The 11,981-nt window shown below is 45.6% G+C and overlaps 1 pseudogene; it reads left to right on the forward strand.

Moving 5' to 3' along the window:
• Positions 1–3,409, forward strand: part of LOC112395397 (vacuolar ATPase assembly integral membrane protein VMA21-like) — an 18,081-nt pseudogene extending 14,672 nt beyond the window's left edge.
• Positions 3,410–11,981: the final 8,572 nt, after the last annotated feature.

Consider the following 11,981-nt stretch of genomic DNA (forward strand, 5'->3'; position numbering starts at 1 on the left):
AAAAAAAAAAAAAAAAAAAAGAAGGCGTTTAATCTATATGTACAGAGGGATGTCTGTGAGTTGCAGACCATTATGAACAGCATTATCCCATCCCTGTAAAACCAAAAAGTAAAACCCTCAAATATGTGGACATCTGCTTGTATGGTCATTAATGAAACATCTGGACGGGTTACACGGCAGACTGTTAACGCGGTTATACCTCTTGGTGGTGGAAACAGAATACAGTTGTTAAGTTTTCGTTTATAAATTTTTGGAGCGTTTACCTATAACAGGAAGCACATATTACTTTTATACTTTAAATTTTATATTGAATACATACAAAGGTTTCTTTGCGACGGTTGCACAACAATGTGAATGTACTTAATGCCACTGAATGGTACACTTATAAATGCTTAAAATGGTGTATTTTATGTTGTGTGTATTTTACCACAATTTGAAACAAAACCAGAAAAACACCGATGCATCTTCAAATGCTCCAGTAACTGAGAATGGAAGCTGGGGCTAGTCAGAGGTTAGGAAATCAGACATGAAAGTAGATTTTTTAATTTTTTAAAATTTTTTTGTTTATTTTTGGCTGCATTGGGTCTTCGTTGCTGCCTGTGGACTTTCTCTAGCTGTGGCGAGCGCGGGCTACTCTTCGTTGCGGTGCCGGGCTTCTCGTTGTGGTGGCTTCTTTTGTTGTGGAGCACGGGCCCTAGAGTGCCCGGGCTTCAGTAGCTGTGGTGTGTGGGCTCAGTAGTCGTTGCTCCCGGGCTCTAGAGCACAGGCTCAGTAGCTGTGGCGCACAGGCTTAGTTGCTCCGAGGCAGGTGGGATCTCCCCAGACCAGGGATCGAACCTGTGGCCCCTGCACTGGCAGGCAGATTCTTAACCACTGCAGTACCAGGGAAGTCCCGAAAGTAGATTTTTAAAAGCATAATATTTAACTGGTGAAGAGAAGTCTGAGCATAAAAACAGTCATAATCCCATGGTGACCGAGGAAGAACAATTTCTTTTTTTAAATTTTTTTCCAAAAATAGATTTTATTTATTTATTTATTGGCTGCGTTGTGTCTTCCGTGGCTGTGCGTGGGCTTTCTCTAGTTGCGGGGGGCTTCTAACTGCGGAGGCTTGCGGAGCACAGGCTCCAGGGACGCAGGCTTCAGCTGTTGTGTCACATGGGCTCAGTAGCTGTGGTGCACGGGCTTAGTTGCTCCGCAGCATGTGGGATCTTCCCGGACCAGGGCTGGAACCCGTGTCCCCTGCCTTAGCAGGCGGATGCTTAACCACTGCGCCACCAGGGAAGCCCCGGAAGAACAATTTAAATTCATTAATCCAGTCAGGATGAACCAAAGCACCTCTGTCCATCAGGGTAGGGCAGAAGCCTGGCTCTGACTAGATTTAATCCAAAGGGATTCAAGGAAAAGGAAAAGTCCAGTCTCTCAAGCAGCCATGGCCCAGTGGGAGCCTCCCTGGGATTCGCCCCGGGGAGCCGGGTCGGGCAGTGGGGCTCGCCCTGCCTCGGGGCTAGATGCCGGGCCCTGGCCGGTGCCTGCTTGTGCTGCTGCACATACCCCCTCCACGCCCGATCCCCAACCCTGCAGCTAGAGGCTTGCCCCCTGGGGAAACTGAGGCCAGGTGCCCCGCCCCCACCGCCCCAATCACGGGGGCGCTGAGTTCTGGGGCCACTCAGTTGTGTCCACCCTCTCCCCTTCACCCCAAGCACACCCTCCCTCAAACCGTGGCTTCTGTGAGCCCTTTGTGAGCACTTCCTGCAGCCCAGCAACAGAGGTCTGGGGAGACAAGGTTGCCAAAGCTGAGAGAAGATAAGGCCATAAGTAACATTGCCCCAAATCCTCTCCCACCACACTTCAGTCTGAAACTTAATCCCTACACTTAGTCCTACATCATGGCAGGAACTGAGCAGAGGAGGAAATGAGTTTTATATCGAATTGGTGTTGGCAACCCCCCCACTACTGATGAACTATTTTGTGCTTGGTGCGAGGGTTGAAAAGATGAATAAAATCTCATCTTAAAGGGTATCAGTTTGGTTTAAGAAAAAGGAAAAGAAAAAAACGATTGAGTGAGCAGATTAGTGCAATAAAATATTAAAGATGCTATCACAGCAGAATGTGTAGGGTCAGGGACTTCCCAAAGGAGGATGTGAATTCTACATTCAGAGGTTCAGAAAGGCTTGAGAGGAAGTGGCTGAAATTCAATAATGTTGGAAGATAGGCAGGTCTTGGGCAGACAAACCAGAGAGGGAAAAGGGCACTCCAGGCAACTGGGCAGCAAGAGTGGGATTCTGGGAATCACAGGGAGATCTGAAAATCTGACTGAGGGTAGGAAAGCATAGGCCGAATCAGAGCATATCGATTTTTAAAGCGCTCCTCTCTGCCCTTGCATTCTGGGTATTTACTAACATTAAACTCTTGACTCTCAGCCATATTCCTTAGTCTTGTTTTCCTGTGTTACCTATGAGAGAGAGAGAGACTTAGAAGTTACACAGCTTCCCTAAATTTACACTGCTGATATGTTGTTGAGTGAGAAACGCCAATCCAGATTTTTCTGATTCCAAATCCTGGTCAGGTTCGTTTCTCACAGGAGCCAGGTGGAGAAATGGGCTATTTTTGAAGGCATTGGGGAAGGTCTCATTGAAGGAATCTCACGCAGGGCAGTAAAATGATCAGACTTGTGTTGAAAAAGCAGCCGTGTGGAGGACGGATGATGGGAGCTAGGAGGGTAATGAGAGAAGTCCAGAGGTGAGTGGGTGTTTCCAGGCAACACTTGGAGAATGAGCACAGGGTAGGGCTTGAAGAAGTGACTCAGAAAACCCAATAGTCACGGCTGGGGTACTGGAGCCAGTCTGGGAGGCAGGGGAGAGGAGTCAGCTCCCAAACAGGAGAGTGACAGGAGGAAGTGACGTCCAGGGTCACAGGAGGCTGAGAGAGCACATCAGATAAAGGCTGAAAAGTGTTGGTGGATTTTGCAATTAGGAAGTGGATAGTAGGCTGGTCAGTCTGAGCTCACAGGCACTTCCAGTGCAGCCCGCCTGGACTGACCTGTCGCCCAAGCCGACTGAGCACAGCCACTGAGGTCAGCCCGCTTCTGAGCACCTGCTGCGGGCACGGAGCGCCTTGATAAAGCGTCACTGAACACACTGCAGCCACCCGGCTTCAGAAATGAGAGTTCATTAGCATTCACTCTGGAGATGCTCCTGTTCTTCACAGCTTTAAAGATCACTGTACCTGCTGGGTTATATTTCACGATAAATATTATGTTTTTGAAGGTGCCTTTGGGATGTCCAATAGGGACAGCTATTTTTATGCTGTTATTGTTGCAGTGGTCGCCGCCCACATGGTGCTGGCTCTCTTTGTTTATGGCGCTTGGAATGAAGGCTCTTGACAGTGGTGTGAAGGCAAACAGGATTAATGTGAATATCACCTTTTGATAGCATTAACTTGATTTTTTAAAATGATAAATGACTCTGGGATATTCATGATTTCAGTAAAGTTGCAAGAACATGTTAAAATCAAAAAAAGAAAAAAGAAAAATAAAGAAACTGGCTGGGGAAAAAAAAGAAAATAAAGAAGTTACATAAGAGTAGAATCTAATTTTTTGTTTGAAAAAGCAGGTTCATGAAAAGTAACCTTTTAGAGCATTCACCGAGCTGATGACACTGGTTATGTTGGGAGGAAAGGTGTTGGAGGGCCTTTTGCTTTCTTTGTGGTGTTATTCTGAGATAGTTGATATTACTTTATTATCAGAAAAAAGCAGTCAAGTAAAATATTTTGTTAATTAGACGTGAGTGGGAATGAACTCTCAGAAAGAGAAAGCAAGAAAACAATCCCGTTTACAATTGCATCAAAAAGAATAAAATAGGGCTTCCCTGGTGGCGCAGTGGTTGAGAGTCCGCCTGCTGATGCAAGGGACATGGGTTCGTGCCCCGGTCTGGGAGGATACCATGTGCCGCGGAGCGGCTGGGCCCGTGAGCCATGGCCGCTGAGCCTGTGCGTCCGGAGCCTGTGCTCCGCAACAGGAGAGGCTGCAGTGATGAGAGGCCCGCGTACCGCAAAATATAAAATAAAATAAAATAAAATAATTAAGAATAAACTTAAACAAGGAGATGAAAGACTTATACTCTGAAAACTCTAAGACATTAATGAATGAAATTGAAGACAATACAAGTAAACGGAAAGATATCCTGTGCTCATAGATTGGAAGAATTAATATTGTTAAAATGTCCAAATGACCCGAAGCAATCTACAGATTTAATGCAATCTCTATGAAAATATCCATGATATTTTTCACAGAACTGGAACAAATAATCCTAAAATTTGTATGGAACCGCAAAAGACCCCAAATAGCCAAAACAATATTGAGAAAAAAGAACAAAGCCAGAGGTACCATGGTCCCTAACTTCAGACTATACTACAAAGCTACAGTAATCAGAACAGTATGGTACTGGCACAGAAACAGACATATAGATCAATGGAACAGAACGGAGAGTCCTGAAATAAACCCATGCACATACGGTTAATTAATCTATGACAAAGGAGGCAAAAATATACAGTGAGGAAAAGACAGTCTCTCCAGTAAGTGACATTGGGACAACTGGACAGCTACATGTAAAGGAATGAAATTAGAACATTTTCTCACACCTTATACAAAAATAAACTTAAAATGGATTAAAGACCTAAATGTAAGACTGGAAACCATAAATATTCTAGGAGAAAATATAAGCAGTACACACTTTGACATAAGTCTTAGCAATATTCTTTTGGATCTGTCTCCTTAGGCAAGGGAAACAAAAGCAGAACTAAACAAATGAGGAGTAATCAGACTTAAAAGCTTTTGCACGGCGAAGAAAATTATCAACAAAACAAAAAGACAACATCCTGGATGGGAGAAGATATTTGCAAATGATATGTCTCATAAGGGGTTGATATCCAAAAGATATAAACAGCTCATGTAACTCAATATCCAAAAAATCAAACATCCTGATTTTAAAAATGGACAGAAGACACGAATAGTCATTTTTCCAAAGAAGACATACAGATGTCTAACAGGCACATGAGAACATGCTCAATGTCATTAATCATCAGGGAAGTGCAAACAAAACCACAATGAGATATCACCTCACACTGTCAGAATGGCTATCATCAATAAGACAACAAACAATAAATTTTATTGGTGCAGATGTGGAGAAAAGGTAACCCTCGTGCACCGTTGGTAGGAATGTAAATTGGTACAGCTACTGTGGAAAACAGTGTAGAGGTTCCTAAAGAAACTAAAAATAGAACAACTATATGATCCAGCAATTCCACGCCTGGGTATATATCTGAAGAAAACAAAAACACTAAGTTGAAAAGATATATGTGCCCCAATGTTCATAGCAGCATTATTTATAATAACCAAGATATGGAAGTAATCTAGGTATCCATCAACAGCTGAACGGATAAAGAAGATGTGATGTATATCTACAATGGAATATTATTCAGCCATAAAAAGAATGAAAGTTTGCCATTTGCAACAACATGGATGGACCTGGAGGGTACTATGCTTAATGAAATAAACCAGACAGGGCTTCTCTGGTGGCGCAGTGGTTGAGAGTCCGCCTGCCAATGCAGGGGAAATATAGGGACTTCCCTGGTGGTCCAGTGGTTAAGACTCCGTGCTCCCTATGCAGGGGGCAGAAGTTCGATCCCTGGTGGGGGAAATAAGATCCCAGGTACCATGCGGCAAGGACTAAAAAAAAGGAGTATATAAGAATGTACTGTACAGGGCTTCCCTGGTGGCGCAGTGGTTGAGAGTCCGCCTGCCGATCCAGGGGACACGGGTTCATGCCCCGGTCCGGGAAGAAGAGAACAAACTAGTGGTTACCAGTGGGGAGAGGAGTAGAGGGAGGGGCAAGAGGTACAAACTACTAGGTATAAACTACTAGGTATAAAATAAATAATATAAAATATTATAAAATAATATTTATAAAATAAATAATATAGGGACTTCCCTGGTGGTCCAGTGGTTAAGACTCCGTGCTCCCTATGCAGGGGGCAGAAGTTCGATCCCTGGTGGGGGAAATAAGATCCCAGGTACCATGCGGCAAGGACTAAAAAAAAGGAGTATATAAGAATGTACTGTACAGGGCTTCCCTGGTGGCGCAGTGGTTGAGAGTCCGCCTGCCGATCCAGGGGACACGGGTTCATGCCCCGGTCCGGGAAGATCCCGCATGCCGCGGAGCGGCTGGGCCCGTGAGCCCTGGCCACTGAGCCTGCGCGTCCGGAGCCTGTGCCCCACAACGGGAGAGGCCACAACAGTGAGAGGCCCGTGTACCGCAAAAAAATAAAATAAAATAAATAAAACATATCAGACTCATTAAAAATATAGAGTACCAAAGTGCATAACAAAGAAAAAATATTAAAAAAAAAAAAAAATGTACTGTACAGCACAGGGAATATAGCCAATATTTTATAACAACTTTAAATGGAATATATTCTATAAAATATTGAATCACTATGTTTTACACCTGCAACTAATATAATATTATAAGTCAACTATACTTCAATAAAAAAAATTAGAGGAAAACAGTGAGGGGCTAAGGAGTAGAGAAGGACAATTTATTCTCGGAGCCTATTTTGGGAAGAGAAGGAGTGAGTCTAAAGGGAGAAATTTCTGGAAAAGGAGCCAATGATAACAGGAGTTATGTCTAACTAGCAATGTGTTCTAAAAAATCTACAGTTTTCTTTTCTTTTCTTTTCTTTTCTTTTTTTTAGGGAGAGAGGTATTACCTTTAGTCCTCTAAGATAGGCACTATTTCCTCATTTTATACATGAGAAAAGTAAAGCTCAGAGACTTAAAACCAAGGCATTATATCTCATAAGAATCACCAATGAGGTGCTTGTTAAAAATAGATTATTGGGTCCCACCCAAACCTCCTGAGTCAGGCTCTAGAGAGGAAAGGCCTAGGAAACAAACAGCCCAGGTGATTCTTAGGCTCTGGCAAGCTTGAGAAGCACTGTCCTCACACCTCCTACCTCTCTATTCCCCTGCTAGATAGAAGGGAATAACCAGGGGGTCAAAGGGAGGCCAAGGAAGAAGCTTTGAAGAAGAAAAGGGATGGCCCCGTTAGGGCAGCACAGCCCATAGATGAGTGTGCAGGGTGTGTGTGTGCATTGTGGATTAGCCCACCATTCTCTGAGTAAGAGTCAGAGGTCATCTCTGAAATAAAGGGGTGCAGTAGAGTGCAGACGGTTTGAGGCCAGGGTAAGGCTTTAATGCCACTGGTGTATGGAGCAGAAGGGGTCGCGAGTCTTCCCTTGAGAGTGAACAGTCTCAGGAAGACACTGGGACGTGGAACAGCAGCAGGAGTAGAGATGCTCAAACATTCCTGGTCCCAGAGTGAAGGCAGGGAGTGGTGGGAGATGAGGGTGAAGTAAGCCTTTGAGGGGCCTTGTTTAGTCTGCTAAGGAGCTTGGAAGTCATCCTGAGAATGAAAGGGAATCCTTGAAGGAGCAGCAGAGAGCTATGCAGTCAGACACATATTTCCAGATTGATTACCCTGATTATATCAAGGAAGACGGATTTTAAATGGTTAAGACGGGAGGGAAGGAGGCCAATTGGAAAGACTCTGGCTATAAACCAAACAAGCAATGCTATGGGTTGGTTTGATGAGGATAGAGAGGAATGTCCAGATTTGAGGAATGAGAAGTTAAAAATGGGCAGAGCTTGGTAATGGTTTGAAACTGGAAGGTGTTGAGGTAGGCAGCAGTCCAGTATAAGCGCCCATGTAAAGCACACCTGCCTATTGTTTGGGAATAGCCAGTTCTGCTATAGAAGACAAGAAGACAAATGGGACAGATGGAATTTATAAAGGTAAGCACATTGGAAATCTGTGAGACACGTTAGACGTCCATAAGTATGTATCAATAGAACACATATTTGTGTGAACTGAGGTAGAAAGAGAGGGAGGGGGACTTCCCTGGAGGTCTAGTGGTGAAGACTGTGCTTCCAGTGCAGGGGCCGTGGGTTCAGTCGCTGGGGAACTAAGATCCCACATGCCATGGGGCCAAAAAAAGAAAGAAAAAGAGGGCTTCCCTGGTGGTGTGGTGGTTAAGAATCTGCCTGCCAATGCAGGGGACACAGGTTCAAGCCCTGGTCCAGGAAGATCCCACATGCCACAGAGCATCTGAGGCTATCAGTATGCATAACCCAGAATTCAGGATGCAAGAGCCTTCCACCCAATAGGAACCTGATCTTAAATGTGTTAACCTCCCCTCATCACTTTCCCTTGCTCCTCATGGTGTGTTTTACCTTTATTTAATAAACCACGTGGTTCAAGCATCTTAGTTTGGTCTGTGAGCCTTTTTGTTCCTCGACCTCTGGATAGCTTCATGGTACTGTACCAGGAGGCCACTGTGACATAAGTTAATTTCCCACACTACAACCCAGTTCTGACTTAAGCAAGCAGGTAGGTCGGATGGTGATGCCACCTACCTACCAGGAATGTAGGATGAGGGCCAGATTATTCCCTGGTGGGGGCTAAGAGGATATCCTTAGTTTAGATATGTTGAATTTAAGGTGATGTAGGACATTCTGTCAAGACGGCCAATAGGTGGTTGGGTACACTGGTGTGAAGTGCAAGGATTTGGACAGTGGAGTCATTACTATCTAAAACTATGAGCCTGGATGAGATCCTGCAGGGCAGCAAGAGTTTCCCTTCCCATTGTTCACTCCCCATGCCCCTTACTCACTCTTTTGCTGTCCTAATGATAGTCCTACTTCCTCACCTTCTTACAGGTGGAATCATCTCCCCAAAAAAGTGCCCACTAGAGATAGCCCATTCCCACCATTTCTTTTCCCCTCAGCAACCTATTCTCTGCACTACAGCTTCATCACTGCTTTCCAGCCTAGCCCTGAGCAAGCCCATTATGAATTCTCAAGCTCTTGGATGACCAGTCTTTCTAATGGTGCTGCAAGGAGGGCAGGTGGGCAGAATTCCAGGCATCCTGGTCTGAAGCCAGGGACCTAAGGGTTTGGGAAAAGCTGATTCTCAAAATGAAGGCCAAAGCCCGGTACCCTGTTATCAACTAAGAAGCATCGTGGAGCAGAAGAGTCAGAGCCAAGGTGATGGGGAGTGAAGGGAAGAGCTCAAAGCAGTCCTAAAGATATGGAGTTGTTCATTCATTATCGTTAAACTAATATTTATTAAACTCGAAGCCAGGCACCCTGCTGAGCACTCTGGATACAGCACCCTTCACTGATGCTGCCTCCTCCTGGGGGGTTTCATCCCTGACTCCAGACCCTAGTGTGTACCTGATGGTGCCCAAAAGATTGGATATTGAGTGTTGGGTATTGGAAAGGGTAGAACTTAAGTATAAGACTCCTACCTTTCTCCAGTCAGGGAACAGGGCTAGAGAGTTCTCCATTGTCTCAAGAACCCCACGACTTCCCTTCAGGTGAAAAAAAAAATTGTATCCAACTTTTTCAAATCCAGGGTCTGGGAAATAAATGGCCTTTCTGACATAGCCGCCTCCCCATCTCCACCAGTATTTATAGGAACCCTGGAAACTGGGTCAGGGTCCCAAGAGAAGTATATTTCTAACCTACATCATTTTTTTTTTTTTTCATCTAGCAATATCTGAGGGTCTAATAAATGCTGTTCATGGTGCTTTACCAATAATAAACATTACAATAGCAGCTACTGGGACTTCCCTGGTGGTCCAATGGCTAAGACTCGGAGCTCCCAATGCAGGGGGCCCAGGTTCGATCCCTCATCAGGGAGCTTGATCCCACATGCCACAAGTAAAAGACCCTGCATGCCACAACTAAAAAAGATCTGCATGCCACAATGAAGATAGAATATGCTGAGTGCCACAACTAAGACCCAGCGTGGCCAAATAAGTAAATAAATATTAAAAAAATAAATAGCTACTAGTTCTTGAATTTCTTGAATTCTTATTGGCAGGTATGACATTAACACTGGCATGCATTATATCATTTGATCACTATTGTTATCTCCATCTCCCAGATGAGGAAATTGAGGCTTAGAGAGGTCCAGTTACATTTGCTATGGACAATATATCTAATAGTGGCATTTAGATCTGGGATTTAAACATGTTGCTGTGTAAGGCATACGGTTAATATGGTTAATAATATGGTAGTAACATTTTTTTTGCATAGTTTTTTTTTTTTTTTTGCAGTACGCGGGCCTCTCACTGTTGTGGCCTCTCCCGTTGCGGAGCACAGGCTCCGGACGCGCAGGCCCAGCGACCATGGCTCACGGGCCCAGCCGCTCTGCGGCATGTGGGATCTTCCCGGACTGGGTCACGAACCCGTGTCCCCTGCATCGGCAAGCGGACTCTGAACCACTGTGCCACCAGGGAAGCCCTGGTAGTAACATTTTTAAAAAAAATATTTATTTATTTTAGGCTGTGCTGGATCTTAGTTACGGCATGGGGGATCTTCGTTGCGGCATGCGGGTTCATTCATAGCTGTGGCACGTGGACTTCTTAGTTGTGGCGTGTGAACTCTTAGTTGTGTCATGCATGTGAGATCTAGTTCCCCGACCAGGGATCGAACCTGGGCCCCCTGCACTGGGAGCGTGGAGTCTTACCCACTGGACCAGCAGGGAAATCCCTAGTAGTAACACTCTTGGAGACAGGTGGATACTACTTTTTGTGATGATCATTTCATAATGTACGCAAATGTCAAATCACCATGTAGTACACTTGAAACTAATATAATACTGTATATGAACTATACTTCAATTAAAAAAGCTTGGTGAGGCTCCCCTGGTGGCCCAGCGGTTAACACTCTGCGCTTCCACTGCGCGGGTTCTATCCCTGGTCAGGGAAGTCCTGCATGGGCAAGGTGCGGCCAAAAGCAAAGAAACAAACAAAACCCCATGATGCTGGGCACAGGGCATGGGTCCCTGCATTCAGGAGGGCTCAGTGTGGTCAGTACCATGACTGTGGCATGAGCAGGGCATGATGGGAGCAAAGGAGGGAGCCACTTGCCGCAGGGCATGAAGGGTGGGGTGCAGCATGACTTTGGTGGGGATGTGCATGACCGGGAAGATATGTCTTGGAGAATGAGTAAAGGTTTATCAGCCGAGGAAGGGAATTCCAGGCATTTTGGGAAGTGGTGGGAGTGGAGGTAGAGAAAACTAATGTTTTCTTCTCCTTTGGAGTTCTGGGACTTCGGCATTTCAGAGTCACACGACTTGCTTGGGAATCAGAGCACCTGGGGACACTGGCAATACAACTCTGATGGCCAGGACTCCCTTCTCAGTATACTTGAGTCTTTCAATTCCAGCAAAAGCAAGCTAGGAGAAAACAGAACTACAGATGGAGAGAAGTGAAAAGAGTAATCCTTCTTGACCAAGAGCTGCCTCCACCATTTCAGGAAATACCTGGAAGCTGGGGTGGGGCCCCAGCCTGCAGCCTATGATAGGAATGATAGGTGGGGACTGAGCAGTGTGGAAGGTGAGGGGGCTGAGGGCATGGCGGGGAGGGATGAGGGAGCAGACCTCTATCGCATTAAATGTGTCCTTTGTGAGCACAGTTTTTTGTTTGTTTGTTTGGCCACACCACGTGGCATGTAAGATCTTCCCAGACCAGGGATCGAACCCGTGCCCCCTGCATTTGAGGTGCGGAGTCTTAACCGCTGTACCAGCGGGGAAGTCCGTGCATTATCTTTGTCCTACATGAGCACAGTTCTGTTGCTAACCAGCCTAGCCACTGGCCTTGCCTTCTCTCACACATATTTGGTCAATCCATTCTCCACTTGGTGTTCAAGTTCTGGCCCAGGGCTTAGCACCCCAGGGTACTCAGGGCGGGGCGTGACCGACAGTCACCATGGAATGTGGTGTGTATGGTGCCTGGGTGGCAGCCCAGGCCCTGTTGTGGAGGATGCATGGCAGTGTGGCAAGACCAGAGGTGGCAAGTCCCCCCTGGTCTAGGAGTCTCTAGGTCTCCTTTGCCACCACTCCTCCCTGTCCCACTGG

Source organism: Neophocaena asiaeorientalis, unplaced genomic scaffold (assembly GCF_003031525.2).
Source record: "Neophocaena asiaeorientalis asiaeorientalis breed wild unplaced genomic scaffold, Neophocaena_asiaeorientalis_V1.1 scaffold282, whole genome shotgun sequence".
NCBI lineage: Eukaryota > Metazoa > Chordata > Mammalia > Artiodactyla > Phocoenidae > Neophocaena > Neophocaena asiaeorientalis.